Source organism: Camelus dromedarius, chromosome 4 (assembly GCF_036321535.1).
Source record: "Camelus dromedarius isolate mCamDro1 chromosome 4, mCamDro1.pat, whole genome shotgun sequence".
NCBI lineage: Eukaryota > Metazoa > Chordata > Mammalia > Artiodactyla > Camelidae > Camelus > Camelus dromedarius.
The window spans coordinates 21,409,087-21,432,855 of NC_087439.1; the positions used below are offsets into that span (position 1 = coordinate 21,409,087).

Here is a 23,769-nt window from a genome sequence, read left to right on the forward strand (position 1 = left end):
CAGCAGCCTCTGTAGTTCCACAGCCTCAGCGACACTTAAGAATGTCTGTCTCTTTAACGGTTAGCAAGTCTGATAGGTATTGCACCCTGGTTTTCATTTATATTTTTCTGGTATCTAAGGTTGAACACATTTATATATATTTAATAGTCATTTAAATATCTTCTTATGGAAAGTATCTGTTATAGCTTCTGCCACTTCTTCTTTTAACATTCTGTGCTCTTAACATTCTGTACAAGTGTATAGATTTGTAAAAGATCTTTAAATACAGTGGATATGAGTCTACTGTGGCATATACATATTGAGAACATCCACTCCTGGTGGGGAGGGTATAGCTCAGTGGTAGAGTGCATGCTTAGCATGCACGAGGTCCTGGGTTCAGTCCCCAGTAACCCCTCTAAAAGTAAGAAATAAATAGCCCTAAATACCTCCCCACACACAAAAAATTAAATGAATAAATAAATCACTCTTTAAAAAAATTTAAAAAGAAAGAAAGAAAACATTCACTCCCACTGTTGGGCTTGCATTTTCATTCTTTAAATGTTTTCTTTGTTTTATTAAGTTCAGTTCATCAGTATTTTTCATTATAGTTTATTCTTTTTGAGTGTCATTTAAGAAATCTTTGCTTTCTCCAAAAACATGATATTATCCTAAATAGCTAATTGTTTTACCATTTATATTTAGATCTGCAACCTATCTGGATCTGAGTTTTATCTATGATGTGAGGTAGGCATAAGGAGTTACTTTTTTTCCATATGGAAATTCTAGTACCCAAGCATCATTTATTATAAGACCATCCTTGTCCCTATACAATCAGTGTTATGAAGAGGGTGATTTCGTTCTAAAGCAAATAACTTACCTGTGTGGATCTTTTTTTTTTCTGTTTCTTGGCCTACTAATTTTTTTTGTACCAATATCATACTGTCCTAATTAGTGTACGGCTTTCTGATACATCTTGATTTCTGGTAGTAGTAAAGTGTTCCAGCTTTGTTTCTCTTTAAGTTTGTCCTGGCTGTTCTTAGCTCTTTATATTGCCAGGTACATTTTAAAAGAAGTTTATTAATTTACACCAAGAAAATGATGTACGGATTTTGATTGATTGCATTGTATTTACAGAAAAATCTGTGGGACATTAGCATCTTTACAACACAAGGCCTTCCAATTTGTGAACGTGGTGTTTTCCTTCAGGTATTTAGATTTTCTTTAATTTATCTCAGTTATATTTTTGGCTATATTTTTCTGTTTTGTTGTTTGTTTCAGTGTAGATGGTTTGGACTTTTCATTGGAAAATTAGTGATTTTTATTTTTTATGATATCATTTAGAATTAAATTTCCTGTTTGTGACTGACATAGAAATACAAATAACTGTCTATTTTAATAATATGTCTGAAGGCCTTACAGTATTCTCATACTAATTTATTTGGATTTTCTACATGCAGTATTATTTATAAATAATTATAGTTTCACACTTTTCCATTCCAATTATTATTTGTTTCTTTTTCTGTTTTTTATCTTTCCTTATTGTACAGATGTGGAATCTCAAATTCAGTTTTATAGAAGTGTTCATAGCAGGTGTCTTTGACTTTTGCCCCATTTCACAGAAAAAGTTTTGCTCTCTCTCACCTTCAGGTTTGAAGTTTGCTGTTGATTTTTTATAGGCAATGTTAAACAGGTTAAAGAATTTTCTTTAGATTTAACTTGATAAGAGTTATTATGACTGTGTATTTAAATTTATCAAAAATTATTCTTTACGTATTCAGATAATCATGTGATTTTCTACTTTAAGTCAATATGATAAATCACACTGCTTGATTTTCTGTTATAAAACAAACCTAAAATATTTCCAATTAAGTTGTCATTTTTATACGTCTCCAATTTAATCTGGTTTGCCCTCCTCTTAAAATGTAGCCTTTCAGAGAGCTTAAGCCTCAACAGAGAGCTTAAGATGTTTAATAGGGTCTCTTCTTTTGTAGATCCTGAATACCATGTTTTGTCTCTTTGACATCACAGTAAAGAAAAAGCTTGCCTGTCTGAAGTTTTTCATTTAACTTCCCGAGCTTGTTTATTCAGCAGATGCCACAGGAAGAAACCACCAAATGCTGGGCTCATTCTCTGTTCCTCTCTTCTCACCAATGCCCTAGCTCCTCATTTCTTGGCTCCCATGGCAGACAGAATGTTTAATTTTTGACTACAAAAAAAAAATGCCACTTGATTGGCAAAAACGCTGCCTTTCTGCCTCCACCTGGGCCCTTACCTTTAATACCATGGCTAAGAAACATCAAATACCCCTAGAGAGAAAGCGGTGACCAAACACTGGCTCACTTCTCTGTGCTGCTTCTCTCTTGGTAACTTGATTTGTCTAGTTCTGGTTGCCTTGGCAGCTCACTTACGCCATCAAACATTTTTTTCATCTGGTTTTTCTAACTGTTCCTGATGGAAAAATTGATCTGCTCAGGCTCATCCCTACATAGACACTGGTTCAATTGGTCTGGGTTGAGGAATACCTATCTGCAGTTAGATATCAGAAGCACTGTTTCCAAACCAAATTAAAAGAATCCAAAGGAAAAAATAAGCAAGGAGTATTTGAATAAAAATTTCTCCAAAGAAGATACATAATGACCTATAAGCACATGAAAGATACTCATCATCACTAATCATTAGGAAAATGTAAATCAAAACCACGATGACCTACACTTCATAATCATTAGGATGTTTATTATAATGATAAAAAATAACCACACATTGAAAATAAATGTTGGCAAGTATGTGGAGAAACTGGAACTCTTGTGCATTGCTGGTGAGAATGTAAAATGACGCAGCTCCTGTGAAAATGATACAGTAGTTCCTCAAAAGATTAAACATAAAATTATCATAAGATCCACCAATTCCACTTCAGGGTATATATACCATAGGACTGAAAGCAGAGGCTCAAACAGATATTTATACACTCATGTTCACAGCAGCACTATTCACAATAGTCAAACAAGAGAAGCAATCCAAGTGTCCATCATCAGATGATGGATACACAAAATGTTGTATACACATACGATGGAATATTATTAAGAAATGTCTGACACATTCTACACAGATTAACCTTGAAGATAATGTATGACATAAAATAAATCAGTCAAAGAAGGACAGATACTGCTGCTTCCAGTTATATGAGGTACCTGGAGTAGTCAAATTCATAGAGACAGAAAGTAAATGAGTGGTTACCAGGGGCTGGGAAAGAGGGGATGGGAAATTAATGTTTAATGGGTACCAAGTATTGGTTCGGGAAGATGAAAAAGTTTTGGAGATGGATGGTCATAGTGGTTGCACAACAATGTGAAGGTACTTGACAACAGTAATAGTTAAAATGGTAAATTGTATGTTATGTGTGATTAGTCCAGTTAAAAAAACAGCACTCCAACTATTCTTCCACTGCACATATAAAATTCTTCCCTCCATTGTGTCGGTCCTCCTCACAGCTATCCCCATACAGGGATTAAGTCTAGTTTTAGCTATTTGCATCTTCAACTTTCTTTAGTCTGTTGTGTATCCTAGGCTATCTTCTACCCTGGTCCATTAAGGTTTCTGAAAACATACCACAATTTACATACTAATTATCCAGTAATTTAATTCCTTATCATTAGTTGCCAATAAAAATCTGTTTTTGTATTTGTGAACTTCCTTCACTAATCCTTGAGTTTATGTGGGGAAGATCGATCTAGGGAAATCTGTCATACAATGAATATTACTGGTATAATACAAATTATAAGAACAAGTTAATCATATTATGATCAAAACCAATTAATTCCAGATTTCTTTTTATATTCTTATTATTGACCTGTTTCTAGCAGTTTGTTCTGCTTACTCACTGGAAGCCACAGTTTCTTGAAACATGAATGAAGGAACAACTGAGCATTCTGAATGAAGCATGCAGGTAATTGTACAAGCAACTAACCACTTTGGCTGTTGATGGAGTAAGTGGCCAATCAAGCTGATAATTGGATACATGCACAATTAGGCAATTATGAATGCAGTAGCTTGCACAATACACTTTTCTAGACATGTCTAATTGTATTCACAAGTAATGGTATGGTATGCAAAGGTACTCTCTTCCTGGAAATAAACTTAAACCTAGAAAAGAATGTTTTCTTTTGGGCTTAGGGTCAAAATTTATTACAGTTAAAATGAATTAAATAACAGGTTATTAGGCAACATTTAAGTGTGAGACGAGGCTGGTCAGACAGGTGGGTGACAGACAAAGATAGAGAGGGAGAGAGGTCTCCCCTGCACAGGCAGATCAACAGTGCCTGAATGATCAACAGTGCCTGAATGACAGTGCAGTGAGCGCTTGAGAACCACAGATTCTATTTTTGTACTATTTCTTCCCGTTGTGGGAGTCAGGGTCTGGCAACCACCACACACATACTTACACACGCACCAGACAGATACATCCTAAGCAGCATCTCAGAGGTCTCTCTCTAAAACAAATTTGGCTTTTAAGATAGAGCTGAAGACTCCTTTGAAGTGGCAAGAACCAAACAGCAGATTCATGTGTTTTCCAGAAAAATTACATTTAAAAAAATCAGAATTAATTTTTTTTGAAAACAAAAAAAAGAAGATTAATTTGATCTTTGGAGAATAGGGATTTTTCACATTACAGTAAAAATAGAATACTCTAACTTTAGTTTTCTTAAACATTTCATTTGTTTTGAATTTGATTTTTGAAGTCCAGGAAGATTGCTCAATATTATCCTAATATTGGTAGTGCCACTGTCACTTAATAGTTATGAGGCTTTAAGAAGCCATTTTTGTTTCATAAACTACCATTTTTTCATCCATAAAATATGAATTATGTCATCTAAATTTCAAAGAATTTTAAAGGGTTAGATGCAACATATACAAGGTTTAGCACAAAACCGAGATGTAATTGTAACTTTGTAGATGATAGTTATTATTCCCATTATTTTTTTTATTTAAGTAACATTTTTTTCTTCTTCTTTATCCTCCTGTTTCAATTTTCTGCATAAGAAGAGTCTCTTCCAATTCATGCGTTCCCTGTGTCATCCTTCCCAAACAGTATCTCTCCCATCTATTGTATTAGAAGGAGATAAAGATATTCACACTCTAAGAAATAATACCCTAAAGTGTGTGATGAAAGCAAGGAGGGTATGATATCACAGAAGGAAGGATGGATGACATTTTAAATAGAAAAAATAATTAAAAAAGGCAAATTTACTAGCAAGACTGAGTATGATAAAGACTCAGAAATGCCCACTGGATTTGAAAATTTGATAGTTCTTTGATTTTAATGAGAGATAGTTCTTTGAATTTAATGAGAGATAATGGGGCAGAAGCTGGAATTCAGTGGATTAGGTAGTGAATATAAAGTGAGAAAGTGGTGACAAGGAGAATAGACCGTTTTTGGACAAGTTTAGATGAAGAGCACAAGAGGGAGATTTGGTTCCTGGAGGACTTAGGTTCAGGGAGGGACAATTTTATAGGATGTTTATAAATTTGAGAGAGACGGAGAGAGAGAGAATCTCTAAAGCAAGACCTAGGAAGTAGAGCCAGGGGCACTGGGAAGAAAGGGGTAGATTGATTGCCTTTGAACAGGAGGGGGACTGCATCTTCTGCAAATAGAGAAAAGCACTCTGAAGAGAAACTGTATAAACAAGTGGGTGGTCGTGTGAGAAAGCTGATACCTGGATTGCTTCAGTTCCCGCTCTGCTGAGTAGAAGGAGGGCAGGAAAATAGAGGACAAGAAGAATGATGAGGAGATACTGGAGAATGTGTTGGCCAAAGACCAAAAGAGGGCTTGACCATGGCCTGGAAGACACACACTGGATGGGGACCATAACCACACAGCTGTGTCAGCCACTTTTGGACCATTTCTTCTCTCATACTCAAGATCATGAACATTTTGTGAAACTTGAACAAGTGATCTTATTAATGCTGCAATTTCTTATTTCTCTAGCTACATGTGACATCTAAGTCTTTAGTCTGGAAAATCAGTTAGAAAATAAGCTGCTTACTGGTCCATGTGCAACTACCCTTCATTAAGGTTATCTGTTTAGATCATGTAAAATTGATTGGTTGTTTGTGTTCTCTGTGGTACAAGCATAAGATGATATAGATACAGAAGTAACGGGCAGCTTCTAAAATGAATGCCTTAAATGAATTTACTGGAAGATCACTTCTCTTTTGAGTCACAGGTGAGTGGATGTGGTTATCACATACGCCTTAAATAAGACTGGACTTTGTCAGTCATGAAAACACCCACTCTACTTTCATCTTTTAGCCTCCTTCTCACATTTGTGTTATTTTTTGTAGGGTAACAGAAAAAAGCATTAAGAGCTGTAAACTTGGAAGGGAAGACAGGAGCCATCTGAAACCTGGAAATATCCACCCCAGGTATATTTTAGTTTATGTTAAAGATTAGATGCATTACTTTAAATAAAACAGGTAAAGGTTTTTTATTTAAAGGCAAAGCAAATTGTTCGCACATAACTGAGGGTGAACAGCATGCTTACAAGCTAATTTAAAAAATATTTTATTTTTCCAAGTAACTTAGCCCAACATACAGGTGAAGTCAGAGGCTGTTCTTGTTGTGAGACACAATATGTGCAGAAAAAACATCTTGAACCCAGAGTTATAAAGTGGGGATTTGAGGCTCAGTTCTGACATTTACTAAATCTTTGGCTTGGGGCAAGTCGTTTAAACTCTGAGTCAGAATTTCCTACTGTAAAATAATAATAAGATCTATTGTCCAGGAAGATTGTGTGAAAAAAAGTGATGTATTTCTGAAGATGTGCAGTAAAATATAAAGTTCTTTATGATACTGTTTTTCATTTGAGGTATCCCTGAGAGCAAAGTCTATCTCTAATCATTTTGATCATTTTGTTTCCATACATTTCTGCTAATGTGGAAACATATGGTCAGGTTACAGAAAATTCAGTGTAGACAGAACAAGCCTAAATTCATATCAGGCATAATATTTTGATTTGCCATTACACAAAACACTTTAGAGAGTTTGGAGAACATAGGAAAAAAAAATCACAGATCTAGGGACCTACCCCTTAAAGACAATGTGTATTTTTTCAATCTCCATTCCCATTGGTTGTATTTTTGAAGTTTTTTGGATATATATATAATCACCTCCTTTTGTTAAATCTATAAGCATAACATTTTTCTGTGATACTGCAGCCTTTAAAGACATGCATTGAAAAAGGTTTCACTGTGTGGACGTGTCACTGTTATTGATCATTTAATATATTTCTGATTTTTTACTATTACATATAATGAACATAAATCGTTCCTACGTTTAGAATTTTTTTTTTTAATTCCCATGGGACTTACTCCTTAGGGTCGTATTACTAGAAAGATTAACATGTTATTTTTTTTTTTAACCCCCAACCTTTAATTTCATGTATTTTCTTTAAAAGGTAGCATCTTTCAAAAAAAATAAATTGGATGAATAAATGTACTACAGTAGATTATGTTAATTCCCAGAAAACTGCATTCTTCATAAGGTTCTGACTATATCTTTCACCTTTAAAAGTCCCCTGGTTACCTAGCATAGTATTTCAAAATGAGTTGGCACCTAATTTGTAGAGTGAATTTTTTGCCAGTTACAAAAGCTAGTTCACTGTCCAAACCGGAGATATTGGCCTTTTCTGATGGCCATGCAGAGAAATGGGGTGGCACGTGGTGCCTATAATGTTCTGTCACATGAGAGAGATTATTCATGGCTAGTTGGGCAAATGATAATGTAGGCAGAGCACATCCACAAATTAGATAAACAGATGGGCTTTTATTGCTGGAAATAATTTGCTCTTGGAAGGAACATCTAACACTGGTGACTGTCATATTCTGACAGCAGAGTGACATTTGGGGTTGGAGTCAGAACTGACCTGGCACACTTCTGAGGGATGACATCTCTGAATCAAGTGGGTAGCAGTTATTTATTAATATAGTACATTTAGTAAATTATTTATCTCAAATCACATTCACTTAGTTATATTATTCATGTTATCTTTTTATAAGCAGTGAGTACTGGAACTCTCACTGGTGCTAAAACTAATCTTAGTTCATAGACAGTTCTGTTATCATTTCAAATAACTACCATCAGGAGCATTTCATTACAGTGAAACCCAGGGGCTGACGTGCAAATCTGAAGTGACACCTTATTACTTACTTAAGAATGATCTTCACTCCTCAAAGTTCTAGATACAATATTACTTATATCTCTTTGAACTGTGAACAGCTTGAGGTAAGGAACTACTTCACATGTAGTTCATGTATTTCATTTCTATCTTCCAAAGCCCAGTGCTAAGGTCATGAACAGAGTCACAGTAACTGCTTCCTGGTGGGTGGATGGATGGACAGATGGGTGAATAGCAAGAACAATCGTTCCTCCTATCTTAGTTATTGCCAAGTTTGTTACATGGTTTTTCAGTGCCTAAGCGTGTTTGAATTCCAAAATCCTAGTAACAAGTGAATTAGTCTTTAATTTTCCATTCACTCCACAGCTCTGTTTTGAAAGTTTACCATGTGCTCAATACTGCAAATGGGCTCAAAAGAGCAAAACCAAAAAAGTTCAATTGCTGCTTTAAGATGATAAAATAGCAGAGACCAGGCATGTGCTCATGATGAACGCCTAATCTGAATGGGGAAGATTGGGGGTGAGGGAGGAGAGAGTGAATGAGGAAGAGACAGAGCCTGCGAAACAGAGAATGGCTTTGGGAAGTAACCACAAACCATTTAGTAATTTCATTAAATAAAAATTGTTTAGAGTGTCAGCTCTAGTGTCAGACACAGTTGATGAACCTCAGAGCAGCAGTAGTGAAGAAGGGAAGACACAGTTGCTAGCCTTGCAGACTTCACCATTTAAAGGGCAAAATGTACACTCTGGGTGAACTAAAAGATTGGTTCAAGTAAGTCAGGCAGGGAGAGGTGGGCTTCTGGGGGAATAAGACTCTCCAGTGCAGAAATGAATAGACAACTGATTCATATAATTAATAATGCAGAAATCAGTATTTCTAACGTCCTCAACAGAACCTAATTAACCTGAAATAAATCAATCTAGAGGGAAGTCAATTAAGCGTTTGAGTCATAGTGGGCATTTACACTGTGTCTGATATTTTCTCAACGCTATCTTTTTTACCCTTCTTCAAGTGACTGTAAACTTTATTTTGCAGATGAGGAAACTTGGATTAAGAAATACTAAGAAATTTGACCAAAACAACACTGTAAGTATACGGTTTAGAAGGGATTCAAAATGAGACTGTAAAATTCTGATCTTTCTTGACTGCTTATATTTATAAAAACTCTTAAAGGAAAAGAGAAGGTACTGAAAATTTTGTCATGACTAGGATCTTGCAATTCAACATTTGACTACAAAATACAAAATGCAATAAAATAAAACAGTGAAAGTGAGAAATCAAGAGAAAATATAGTTAACCACATTTGTAGCTTTAAGGAAGTGGGGGGTTTTGTTTTATTTTTTGTTTACTGTAAATGCTCAACCTGACTTTCTCAGGGAAATCTTCTCAGTTTCCTATTAAACATCACCAGCATAACTCATCGCACACCCTGTGCTTACTGTAATTTATAGATGCTCATGGTTCCAGGAAGGGAATGACCTCTGTCAATATTGTATAAATAAGACATAAGGCTGCTAGCTTTTCAAACCAGAGAAAAAAAATTCTTTCAGGTTTTATATAGGAAGAGTGACAGATTATATAGATTTATTTATTAGAGCTAAAATAGTTCAAATAACATAAATGCTACCAACATATTTTCTGTAATACCACAGTCAGTGTTCAGAGTAAATTTTTTTTTTTTTTTAACAAAAAAGCACATTTGAACATTATGAAGAAAAATATCTGCTGGTTTATGCTGGGAGAAAGTCCATAAAAGTTCAAACCATAAGATGCTATTAAATCCCAAATATTATTTGTATACTATTGAAACTATTATGTAGTTTCATTTATTTGAGAAAATATACTGATAGTTCCTCTTTTCTTGGTTCTGGTACTTACCTAGTGGGGTAGAAGTAGAATAAAAGACTTTTATAGGATATCAGTTATTTCAAGGTTTTGTTTAAGGCATCTTACCTTCCCTGTCATTGAATGAAGAATTGGTCAAGCATGTAACAGGAACTTGTAGTTCAGCTCTTTGGACAGTGAAATGCCCAAGCTATGAACAAATCAAAAAAACTCAAATCCAGCATAAATCAAATTAGTATAAAAGGGTAGGTGAAATTTTGAGAACTATATATTAGAACTGTTCTTTCTTTCCAGCTACGAGAGGTAAAAAGGGAAAGCTGTTTCTGTACTCACACTTCTGATGCTACCCAAAGTTAGCACAGACCCCACAGGGTAAGGGGTAGGGGCTCAGTCTCACAAGACTGTCCCCACTTCAGATGCTAATCTCAAATCTGAGCCTCCTATAATTCTGACCAACTGTTTATATAGCAGGGGTTACCACAACCCCCTTCTAAGATTCAATAATTTGCTGGAATGGCTCACAGAACTCAGAAAGTCACCTTACTCACTATTACTAATTTATTATAATGGATATGACTCAGAACAGCCACATAGAAGACATGCAGGATAGGACAAGGTATGTGGGAAGGGATGTGGTGCTTCTGTGCCCTCTCTGGGGATGCCATCTTCCTAGCACCTAGACCGATTCACCAAGCCTGATAGTCTCTGAGCTCCCTGTTTAGGGTTTGTATACAGGTTCCATCAAATAGGCATGATTGTTTAGCTCATTGGCCATTGGTGATTAACTTAATACCCAGCCCTTCCCCCTTCCCCAGTGGTCAGGGAGTAGGGCTGAAAGTTCTAACTCTCTAATCACTGGGTTACTTCCTCTGGCAACCAGTCCCCAGGCCTCCAAGAGTCACCTCCTTAGCACAAACTCAGGTGTGCCTGAAAGGGTCTTATCATGAATAACAAAAGATGATCCTCTTACCCCTGTCACTCAGGAAATTCCAAGGGTTTTAGGACTTCTGTGCCAGGAACCAGAGACAGAGATCAAATACATATTTCTTACTATGCTAAGAAGTGATTCAGTTTAATCATACACTAATATAAATATACGTGAATTCCAATAACCAAATTGTACATATAATGAATACGAGCTTCTTGGTTGTTTCCAAGAGTGTTCAATAATATTGATGACTTGCAATGAGTATGAGGGTTTTATAGTGAAGAAAGAAAGAAAAGGCCAGGAGGATAGAGCTAGGGAGACAGTAAATGTTCGTATGGTTAAAATTGCTTTGCTTTATTGAATATGCATATATTATATATACAAATAATGAAAGGTGAGGGAAATTTAGGTCTGAACTCAGAGAGCTACTCACATCAACGTAATGTATATTGTGTAGGTAAAAATCACCCCATGTGTTAGTATGTATAAAATGTGTAAGAAGGCAGAAAAATAGAAATGTGGTGTCCAGCCTTTGGAAACATGAAAATGTATTTTTAAAAGTAAATTAAAATTGCCATATATATCTATGCCATTAAAATAATTTAACCGATCACACAGAATTATAATTATTTTTCAAAATCCATAGAAACAAAAGATAGATTAGGTTTTATGATACTCGAATTTCTTCATTTGATATCAAATGGAAAAGAAAAATTGATCCATTCAGTTTATTCATCATTCATAATAATAGTATTGTATTTAATTTGCAGTTCTTTGAAAATCTGTTGTTTTGATTATCAATATGTCATTACTGACAAGAAACAAAGTAATTAAATAAAAATAGATGAGTTTCACAGTTTATTAGAGAAAGAAAAGGTGGCTCTCTCCTATTTCCTCTAACCTTTTCAATAGTTAATTATGTTAGCAATATATTTTCATTATATAAAATTAGAAAATTTATATAAGCCAAAAATAATTGGAATATTTGTTACAAATTATGCTATATTATTTGTATTTATATATTATATTCTCCTCTTATTACTAAAATAGGTAAAATTTCTCACAGTCTTTTTTCATTATATAAGTTAAACATTTTTATAAGATCAAGCAGCATATGATTTATTTCACTAAATTATTTATCAAGAACATGCTTCTATATTATAAAAATATCCTTTAGTATCATTTGTAACAATGTTTTATTATCCTATTTATGAATTAATGAGTTATTTAATTGTCATAACAACAGAGAGACATTTAAATGGAATTTAAACACCTAGAAGAGGCTAAGCAGATAATTTAAATCTTTGAATTAGATAATAGGGCTTCTGAAACATACAGAGAACCCAAGTCTAGCCTAATGGATTTTAAGTTTAATTTAAAATAAAATCAGAAATAATAACCACATTTTTTAATTAAGGAAAATTAGAAATGTTTATTTTGTAGCATACCTGATAACATATTCACATATTTGAAGTCTTTGGCTTCATTTCTTGTTTATCTCTTTGGTTTCAACTTTTTTCATTTTTGCTTTGGATTTTACTTTACCCTGTTAAGAGATCTTTTACGCATTCAAAAGAGTTTGTAAAAATGTATTCAGCATTTCTTCATGTTAATAGTACAGTTTTTCACTGAATACAGACTTACCCTATGATCCAGCAATCCCACTCTTGGGCATATATCTCGAGAAAACTCTAATTCAAAAAGATACATGCACCCCAATGTTCATAGCAGCACTATTTACAACAGCCAAGACATGGAAACAACCTAAATGTCCACTGACAGATGACTGGATAAAGAAGTTCTAATACATGTATTCAGTGGAATACTACTCAGCCATAAAAATAATAAAATAATGCATTTGCAGCAACTTGGATGGACATGGATATCATCATACTATGTGAAGTAAGCCAGAAAGAGAAAGAAAACTACAATATGATATCACTTATATATGGAATCTAAGGAGGAAAAGGCGAAAATGAACTTATTTACGAAACAGAGACAGACTTACAGACATAGAAAACAAACTTACGGTTACCAGAGGAGGAAGTGGGTAGGGAGTTCAGGATTTGCAGACACTAACTATATATAAAATAGATAAACAAGGTCCTACTGTATACCTACTGTATAGCATAGGGAACTATATTCAATACCTTGTAATGGCCTACATACATATATACATATGAACCACTATGCTGTACACCAGAAATTAGCACAACATTGTAAACTGACTATAGTTCAGTACAGTTTTCCGTAACATCAAAGCTGCCATATTGCCAGAACAATTCTAAATAAGGTTTTAAAGATAACATTTTCGATTATTTCCTCAAATATAATTTTCATTATATCTTTTATGAGTCTGGAAAATAAAAATTAGCTATTGCTTATCCTACTTATTGTTATAGACTTCCTCCCAAAGTACTGATGAGATCAATGTATATCAGATAATTGACTGTACTGATAGTCTCCTCCACCAATTAAATTGAGCCTTTCTTTTGACATTTTGAAGATAAATTCTATCTTAGGTGTGCAGATTTTTAGTTGTTTTCCTAACATTCAGATAAGTAATCATATTTTTCAGTGTTTCTTGTGATGACATGCTATTTTTAGACCCAAAAAACCCTACATTTCTGAGCAACATATTAAAGAAAATGAATGCTGCCATGACATTTGGTGCAAACTGAGAATTGGAAAGTGAGTTGATCAGATTAACAGTGTCAACTCTGATGTGTTCCTTGGCATGACATCATTTGACACTATAATCATTTGCCTTATGCCCTTTGTACTAATTCTTTATATGTAGTAAGCAAGCTTGTCTTTATATTTTGGCTTCCCATGTGATTTCCTGCAAAGAACATAAGTTGGTCAAGGAAACTATAAATCTTGTCTGCTTAGCAGTTATATTCCTTTTTGTAAGTTATTAAATTAGCATTCAGTTTTGCATTAGCTTTTATGAGCTTGGCTAGTCTGAGACCATCAAGAAAGATTGAAAAACTAAAAATGAAACCTGAAGTATTGTGAACACAGAAACTCTGATATGCTATATACATTACCAGCTAGTCAGCCACCCCTTAAATGACTCCTGTGCCTTGGTCATGTCAGCAGTCATTCATTTCTGTCATGAGTCATTCAATCATACACTAAACCATCCATCTAGCTGTCCATCCATACATTTATCTCTTCACTTATTATCTATCTCCTATATACCTAGCCCTGTGCTGGCTAGTAGCAATAAAGAGACAATTATTTCCTACAATCTTTCTTTAGAAGGAAGGCAGATACATGAAACATATAAACAGAATCATGAATTAAAGCATAAAAATAGAAAAATGTACAGTATTCAGTAGAGTCACAAAGGAAAGAGTGAGCAATTCTACTTTGTTTACCTGTAGTACAAAAGAGAGGAAACAAATATTTGTAACTCTCCCAATACCATCGATTCTTTTCATTTTCTCTGAAATTATGCCTATAGTCATAAGAGGGTATGACTTATCCTGCTCGTAGTTTAACTATAGGAAAACACACAAATAAGTAAAAATTAAATATATAAAAGTAAGCAAAATTTTAAAAGTCACAGTACAATATCCATAATTTTTGAAATAGTTCCTCATTTAGTAAGTATATATTTGGTTTTTTTGAGAATACTTAGTGACTATGTGATTAAAAAAAAAAAAACCTAGAAATTTCACTGGGCATATGAGTCATGAGCCAATACTGAAAATCCATAAATGATGGAATCTAAAACTACTGATGTGACATTTGTAAGAGAAGCTTAGAAAATTTGTTTTAATTGTCCCATTATAAAGTTTGATCATCTTTGTAAATTTTTGGCTATGGATTAAGAATTTTGGATATTTATTCATATTATGAGATTACTGAGGAAATATATGATGCTTTCTCTTCCTGTTATAGTATAAAATGCACTTACTAGTGTTGTAATTTTGATTCTAATAGCTGATACTTAACAGTCAAACAGTATTGGCTGTTTGAAATTACTAAACTAATAACACAAATCCTAGAGATACTCTCAAATGAGTTTAAGTTAGAAGAAAATTAGCACATTTAAATTATGTTAATTAAAAAATCACAAAGTTCAAGGATTTAAATTTCATTCATACTTACTGAGCATTTCCTTATTTATGTAAAAAGCATAGCGTTAGGTAATGTAAATAACATGAGTCTTATTTCATGGAAAATCACATATGATCACTGTGATAAATAAAGAGCAGCAGGATGAGTCAAAGGGCTAGTACAGAGGAGAGAGTGACTGACAGCAGAAGAGTTCTTGCTTGAACTGGGCTTTCAATTATAAATAGAAATTTTTTAGGTAAACAGCGGTGGTGAAAAAGGGTATCGACAACCGAGGAAAACAGAATTGCACATTCAAGAAACCACACATAGTTCAGTATCCTAGAATCCAAGATGCAGATTTACAGCAGGAGGAAGGAGATGACTCTGGAGCGTAGATATGATAGGATTCTATATAATCTTGTAATCCACATTAATCACTTTAACATGTGGATGATGGCAAGGCACTGAGCCACAGATAAGGCTAGAAATTGAGGTAAAAATACTCAAACACACTCACCCCTCCCACACACTACTTGGCTCCTTAGCAAATATGTTATTTACCTTATATTTCTAAAAGAAAAAAAGAATACAACTGTATCTTCCCGAATTCATACGAATTTTAGTTTTGGAAAGGACCACAGGATTTTTTAAAACCAGTATCCACTTTGTGCAGATAAAGAATTTAAGTTTCTTAGAAGTTAAATGAGATTCTTAAACTCTTAACACAGACCAGATGCAGAGCTGGACTAGAACACAGGTCCCCTAATTAATGGTCCAGAATTATTTGGAGATGCAAAATCACCATGACCTGGCAAGACTGTTCCAAAATATCAATGCTTGGTACTGCTTGATCTCAACCACCATTCTCCTAGAATAGTTCTTAACTTTAGCTTTCATTAATTAAGGCTTTTAGGGTTCTTTGCCTTTCAGATGAATATTTGGCATATGTGCCATTCGTAGGAGAAGCATTTGTTTTTTTTTGTAACTTCTTTTAATCTCAGTATGATTGCAAACAAAATGAGTGTTTCTGGTGAATGTCTATGCCCCAAACCCAGCATGGAAGTCCAGATACAGAAGAGCTGTGCATTGGCAAAGACCCAAAACTGAAACAGAAGGAGATGCCAAAGGTCTGATGAAAGGAGTCAAAGTTTTTGGCTTATCTATGAAGGAAAATTAACACATGGGCTTTAAATGAAAAATATCCCATCTTCAAGCAAAATGCAGCAACATTAATTACAAGAGTAAAGTCTATTCATATCTTATTTCAGAAGAACGTGGGTTATTCTTCATTCTGGATGCACTGATTGTTATTCAATAACCTTGTTGGATTTTGCCCTTTACTGCATTTATCAACTATGAGAATTGCTCAGAAAATAAGTTTATAAGGTTAATTACCAGCACATTATGCAGAATGCAGAAAATCTGATGGTGGTTTTATATTCTGCTGGCATGTGAGGGAATGTTTCAAAGGGCTCAGCTCTGATTGTTTGTGACATGGTGTTTCCTTAATCAAGAATGGATGTTCTCCTATACGTAGGCTCCCTACAGGAGGTACATGTCAAGATTTAATTTTTTTAACTCACTTTTTTTTTTCTAAGGCAAAAATCAAGATCAGTTTACTGATTTGTTGGAAAAATGCTAACACTTATTAGTTTAAAATTGCAATTTAAGAAAGGAGCTCTTCAACCAATATAAGTGAACTTTAGTTTTAAAAGAAAACATGTATCCTGTGTTTCTGAATGTGTGTGTGTTTCTGGTTGTGTGACAATGACTGACTGCTCAGTTCTTCTCTCAAAGCTGTTAACACATCGGTGACACATTTGTTACTGTGACTTTCAGTTTCCAGTCAGTTTGCTTGGGGTGCATAATTAAGAGATAAGTATCAACCTATCTACTTCCTGAGGCACATACACTGAATGACTTTCAGCATCTCTGGAAGAAAACAACATGGAAGACTAGAAGACTGAACAGAAGCATACGTACACCTATCAGTCCGCTGCCCATATGGTTAACGCTTGATGACTGCTATTTCCCTCCATTAGTTAAACCTCAGATAATTGACCAGTCCTGTGAGATTACTGAAGATCCATTATCACAAGCCAACAGCCTCTCTCTGGCTCTTTCTTTTTTTTCAGAAACTGAAATTTCATGAAAATAGAGGAAAAGGAAGATTTCCTTTTGACACTTCTATAACCCCAGGAAAACTGGGATTCTAAGGCATCCAAAGCCTTGGACAACAAGAACCTCATCTACTTCTCTAGCTTGTTCTGATATCACTCTCCCCCGACTATACTACAGCCATCACAGTCATCTTTCTGCTTCTCAAACATTTCAAGATCATTTTTACTGCAGGTTACTTACTCTTGCCTTTCCCTCTGCCTGAAATAATCTTCCATGGATCCTGAACAGCTGACTCCTGGCTATCATTCTGGTCCCAGTTCAAACGGCCTCTGTTCAGAGAGGTTATGCCGATAATCTAATCTACAGCACACGGCTCCCTAACACCAATCACTCTCTTGCTTCTTTCATTCTCTTCATAACACTTAGAAGTATCAGACAGTATCTAGTTACATCTACAACAACTATCTGTTGACTTGCCTATTGTCTACTTTCTCCTTCTGAAATGTAAGGTTTGGCAGTCCTGGTAACCATCACTTTTCCATTATTTAGAAGGGTAGTAGCTCAAAATTTTGGTTGAATATAAGAAAGAACATATGGGAGCATCCTGTATGTGGAGTTTTCCATAATACATACAATACACTTCTGTCCTAGATTGGTGGTTATAAATTCAAATGCCTTCAGAGATCAGGCAAATAATGTAAACGAGTGAAACAGACCAGCTATCATGATTAATAAAGATTAATAGGAAGGTGTGAAGATTATGACAAACTGTGGAACATCTGCTCCACCTACACTCAGCTCTAACATTTATTGTGATGAATTTGGATTCCAAAGTGCCAGATTTTATGTATAATTCTTGACTTTTAATGCTGGCAAAATAAATCTTTAAAAAAATTTATTGGCCAAAAATATATCTCTATACTACGTAAGTATTGCTGAACTTCTTGTAACTTCAGCTATGAAATTAAATGTGACCATGAGAGAGTATCAAAATATCCCAGAAGAAAAAAAAAAACCAGGAAATTGAATATGACATATCACTCCAAATAAGGTATGTTTATATAACATTTCCATCCATAAAGGCTAATTCAGTTGTACTTGAAACCCCAAAATAACAGTGGTTTGAACAAGATGTAAGTTTTTTTTTGGTCTCACAGTGAATCATGGTGTGTTGGCTTTGGAGACCAGGTACCTGGTCTCTTTCAATTTAATTGCTTCATCATCCTTACCAATGAGTTCTACCTCATGGTTCTAAGTAGCTGGTTCAGCTCAAGACATCAGATCTGCACTTTGAAACAAGAATAAATTTCATGGTGGAAGTGAAAAGAAAAGACAAGGTAAGATGTCAGATCTGTACTACAACCAGTAAAAAGAAGGAACAGGCTGAAAGAAAAGAGAGAAAGCATATCTCTCACTCAACTCAAGAAATTGAGTTTGAATAGATAACACATTTTTCACTTGGTCCCCAGGGTAGGGCTTACAAAGCAGCATTCTGGGAGATGGGGAAACATGAATGAACAAGATCATAATATCTGCCCTTACGAAACTGATGTTCAGGTAAGGACAGAGAAAAATGAAAAGTACACAGGAGTCAAATATATACAGTTGACCATTGAACAAAATGGGTTTGAGCTAAGTGGATCCACTAATAGGTGTTTTTTTTTTTTTCAAATAGTAAATACTACAGCACTAGACTATCCCTGATTGACTGAATCCACGGCTGCAGTTGCACGGATACAGAGGAAACAGGTATACAGAGAGCTGACTATAACTTATACACTGACTATGCAGAGGGTGGGCACCTCTAACCCTCTTGTTTTTCAATGGTCAGCTGTATACAAAACTGAAATAGCTGGTCTCATTTTGCACTCCTACCAGCAATGCATGAGAATTTCAGTCATTCCACACCTATACCAACTCTTGGTATTTTAAAATTAAGCCATTCTAATAGGTGTGTAATGTTTTCACTATGGTTTAATTTGCATTTCTCTGGTGTCATTTGTCCTTACCTGAACATCAGTTTCGTAAGGGCAGATATTATGATCTTGTAGTGATTAACACATGTTTATATCCTATTTGCCATTCATATTTCTTTGTGAAAAATGTGTTCATCTTTTGCCTGTTTTCTTTAATTCTTTGGTTATCTTTTTAATATTACAAGAGTCCTTTATACATTCTAGATGCAGATCCATTGGTTAGATGTATGTTGTATACACATTTTCTCCAAGTCTGTGACTTGCCTTTTCATTTTTTAACTGTATTTTTTCAAAGGGCTTTAATTTAGATGAATACTACTTTATTATTTTTCTCTTATATTTTGTACTTTTTGTATCCTTTAAATTTTTTTTTCCTAATTCAGCATCATAAGGATTTTCTTCTATGCTTTCTTCTCTAGGTCTGTAATAGTTCTATCTCTTTTATTTAGGTCTATGATCAATTTCAGGTAATTTTTTGTGGATGGTATGTGGCATGGGTCAAGGTTCATTGTTTTCCTTATAGATATTAAGGTATTCAGCACCATTAATTAAAATTAATATACATTCCCATTGTATTGCCTTGTCACCTTTGTCAAAGGTCATTTGATGGTATAAGTGTGAGTCTATTTCTGACCAGTCCATTTTGTTCCATTGATTTTGATGTCTATCATTATGTGAATGTCATCTTGTAGCTTTATAGTAAGTATTGAAATCAGATAGTATGAGTCCCTCAATCCTGTTCATTTTCAAGAATGGCTATAATGGTTATGTATTATTTAACTTAATCCAAGCAATATACTCTGGTGTGGTTATTATTGCTATTACCATTTTACAGATAAGGAAACTGGAGCAGAAAACTTATATACAAAAATGGCAGAGCCAAATCTGAACATTGCCAGTGTGACTCCAAAATCCAGACATTCAACTGTCATATAGTTCTGTCTCCCTGCATTTGGACAACATGATATTGGAGTCATGTGTGAACACCAAAGACTAAAAGACAGTGAAGTATGTCTGTACTGAGTGTGTGTGCGTGCATATGTGTGCATGCACATATGTGTATGTGTATATATACACACACACATACAACACACATATATGCAAATTTAGAACAAGAACTTCTGCTATCTTTGATAAGAATTTCCTCACTACCCTCAGTAGATTTAACTGTATCATTTGTGCTCACTTTCTATGTTCTTTTTGGCCTTCCTGGTAAAGATGCGTCCAAATCCTTTATATTGCCACATATGCCATCTTTTACACTTTTTTAAGTCTAAATTTTAAATTTTAAAAACACTCTGTTGCTATGTTTTAAATTTTTGTTCAGTGCTTATGACACGAAGATATTTGAACTGCTGTAAGTTTATACAATAATATAATAATAATGGTTTATAGATTTACTTAATGCAAGTATTTTTTTTATGAGACAACGGTGTTCCTAACACAGTATATGAAAGTCAGAAGAGAACTGTCCAAAGCCTAGGTCGAAGAAGAGAGTAACAAATTTAAATTTAAAAATTAAGGGGGATTTTTTTTTTTCTTTTAATATTTGTGGCATGAATGATGTCTGTAAGTACCTAAGATAAGGAGTAACTGAGTCTGCCCGGGCTGTCAGACAATAAACCCTAGAGTAGTTTCCCTGAGTGGACAAGAGGAAGGAAGATACCACAGTCATGGCGAGGTGCACTGTAGAACATGGCGCATCAGAGAGCGTGGCAGTCCATGTGTCTGAAGCAGAGATGCATGTGTGTAATCACTTGGTAAGGGTACAAGTATTAGAAATATTTTCTCTAGAGTCAGTTAGTAGTTTATAGCTATATTATCTGAGTAGTTAACAAAATCACAAGAGAAAATAGAGAAAAAATATTTTCTGGGGTCACATGCTAAAATGGAGTTCTTAATATGCCTTCAAAGATAAAATCTTTCAATATTCTCTTCCCAATATTTGAGCTGATTTCTAAAGAATTAATGGGAAAACTGTCAGTTGCAAAAAATGAAAATGAGCATTTTAGTCATGTGATTAAATGTGAGCCCAAGAAAGAGGTCTGCCTTCTCAGGCATGGTGCCAACCTCAAGGGCACATGCTGACAAGCATGTACAGAGGAAGACTGAGGGAATCGGGAGTGAACTGTTGCAATAATTTTAGTCCATGTAGGAAGTGTTGAGGGCCTATATTGGCACGGCAACTGGAAAGATTTTCTTTGAGGTAGAGTTGGTGGGACATAGTAATCATTTGAAGAGAACAGATGTTGGAATTGAATTTTTCAGATCATGATTCTCCTTGTAATATAAACATTTCCTTTAAAAAAAAAAAGCCTTAAATGGACTCTATGGAACAACACTTCTTTTTATTTTTAGTACTTACTTTAATGTTAATAGGGAAAAGCTCTTTAGAGCAATAGAATGAGGGGCAAAGAGTGGATGATCTTCCCTGTCATGTGTTTTACAATGAATACAGGCCCATCTGGTCCCAGCAAGCTCCATCTCTACCACTGAAAGGATGTCCCATCTGTATTCACGAGTTCCAGCTTTAGCATGCTAGGAGCCTGTGACCTTCAAATTGGCAAGGAGGACTAACACAGGATGAATGGTCATGTATTTTAAAAACTCAGCATCTCAATCTTGAGGGGAAAAAATGATGGTGTGAATTCGACCATACGCTTGTTTTCCAAATATAATTATTACTGGCTCTAGTTAACGTTACCTGAGTCCCAGATACAAACTAATGAAGACCCATGGCCTAAGCACGTGCTGAGAACCTTTCTAATGATGTAACCAGGGATTGAATCAGGAAACAGGAAACACCCTTAACGCTTTCTACTTAACAGGATGCAATTTAATAATGTGTGAAATGATCTGTTGGAGTGGGTGTGTGTGTTTGAATGATAAGCTGAAAAGTGAAGGGAAGAAAAACTAGTCATTCAACTGGTTAAAGTCTCTACATGATGCCAGGCTATTATTTTGACTGACGCTGGCATTCAACTATCTGGGCTATTGTTGTCACACTGCCTAGACATATCTTGAAGAAGGACACCAAGTCTCAAAATAGAAGTATCTAGAATGGAAAAAAACCCCCAGCCAAGCTAGAATGCACAAACTCTGGGACGTGATGGTTTTGCATCTTGGAAATGAACCATTTTCAACTACATTCTATCCACAGAAAAGTTTAGAAAACTAAAAAAAGAGCAGAAACATCTGGTTGTTTAGTGCTGCTATCGTCATTTACCTTTCTTCTGATTTTGAAAGTGTTCTTAAACTCTCCGTACCTTTTTCCTCATTTGGTACCTGCATATTTACTCTTCAAAAAGTGTTACAAATGTAAAATTACATTTGTATTGTGCTGAGCCACTAGAAAGTAAAAACCAAAAAAGTGTCAGTTCACTTTTTCCTGGTTCTTTCCTTTGTAGCTAACAGAAGTTAGAGATACGATTTCCTAGGAAGAGAGAATTTCCTATCCATTTTGCCCACCACTGACTTTGGCCACAGTTGTTGTGACTGAGGCTTGGAGAAGAAAGGAAAGATGTACGTGGATACCGTTTTGTGGAGACTGAATTGTCTGAAAGGGAAGAAGAGGAGCAAGCAGAATGAAGTTGAAATGTGAAGTGTGACAGAAAAATGGCTGAGCCTGAATATGACTCTCTTAGCTTGGCTGGATGACTCAAAGGCCACCATTAGCGATATTCCCAAGAGTCAGAGGACAGTCATAAAATTAGCCTTAATCAAATGAAAACAATTACCTGATATAAGTCCTCATGGATACTCTTTAATTTCAACGTACAGTAACTCATACATAGAACTAGAAGCCATTTGGCAGAGAACACTGATTCTGTCTAACCGCCTTAACCTTCCTCCATCCTCAGACACTCCTTTCACACGTGCTTGAGTGTCTCTGGGTTAGAACAGAAAAGCCTTTGCTGCAGTCTCTTCTTATCTCAAGCTATTGTCCTATCATGCCTCTGCTTTCTTCCACTCCTTCTTTTCTTATCACTTCCTCATTTCTTAACAGCTTTTCTCTGATTTCTGATGGCATAATTCTAGTGAAATATAGATGCTAATTATCACCCTCTCTTTTTAAATCCTACATCTTTTGTTATATTTTCATTCTCCCAATAAGTTCAGTAATATTTAGCATTTTAAATATACCTTTTTACTTGAAATTCATCTCTCTCTCTTTGCCTCTGTGGCCCTGAACAATCTCATTCATCTTATATTTCTCCGGATAATCTTTCTGTCTCCTTGGGTGGTTCTGCCTTCTCTTACCTCCTAAATTTAGCATTTTCCAAATCAGATTTCTGTTCTTTTAACATTTGAAGGTTAGGGTTAACTTTTACAAGACTGATTCTTTCTAGACTGGCTGCTACAAGGCTTCAAAGACACTGGCTACACTGAATGCTTAAAGGCAATCAATCCTGGCAGGCGGCGGCAATGTCAGTTCAGAGCAATGGTCCTGCCAGGGTGAAGAGCTGCAACCACATTACATGCTCAGTGGCTTGAACCCCAGTCCCTGATCATACCAGTGGAGGGACTAAAACTTCCACAAGCATGAGTACTGGGGTGATGGAACAGATCTCAACCGACAGCTGTATTCTCAAAGCTCCGCCCTCCTTGTCCTGATCACCCTAGAGGAGGGTGTTATCTCAGTCAGTGAGCACTTAGATACTGACAAAGCTTGGAGCCAAGG

At 35.2% G+C, this 23,769-nt stretch overlaps 1 long non-coding RNA gene across 1 annotated transcript; it reads left to right on the plus strand.

Moving 5' to 3' along the window:
* The first annotated feature begins 1,157 nt into the window (after positions 1 to 1,157).
* LOC116153001 (uncharacterized) lies at positions 1,158 to 18,855 on the plus strand. The gene is made up of 5 exons (XR_004136642.2): positions 1,158 to 1,185; positions 3,840 to 3,922; positions 6,319 to 6,399; positions 9,186 to 9,236; positions 18,788 to 18,855. It is a non-coding gene; the product is annotated as an uncharacterized LOC116153001 (long non-coding RNA).
* Positions 18,856 to 23,769: the final 4,914 nt, after the last annotated feature.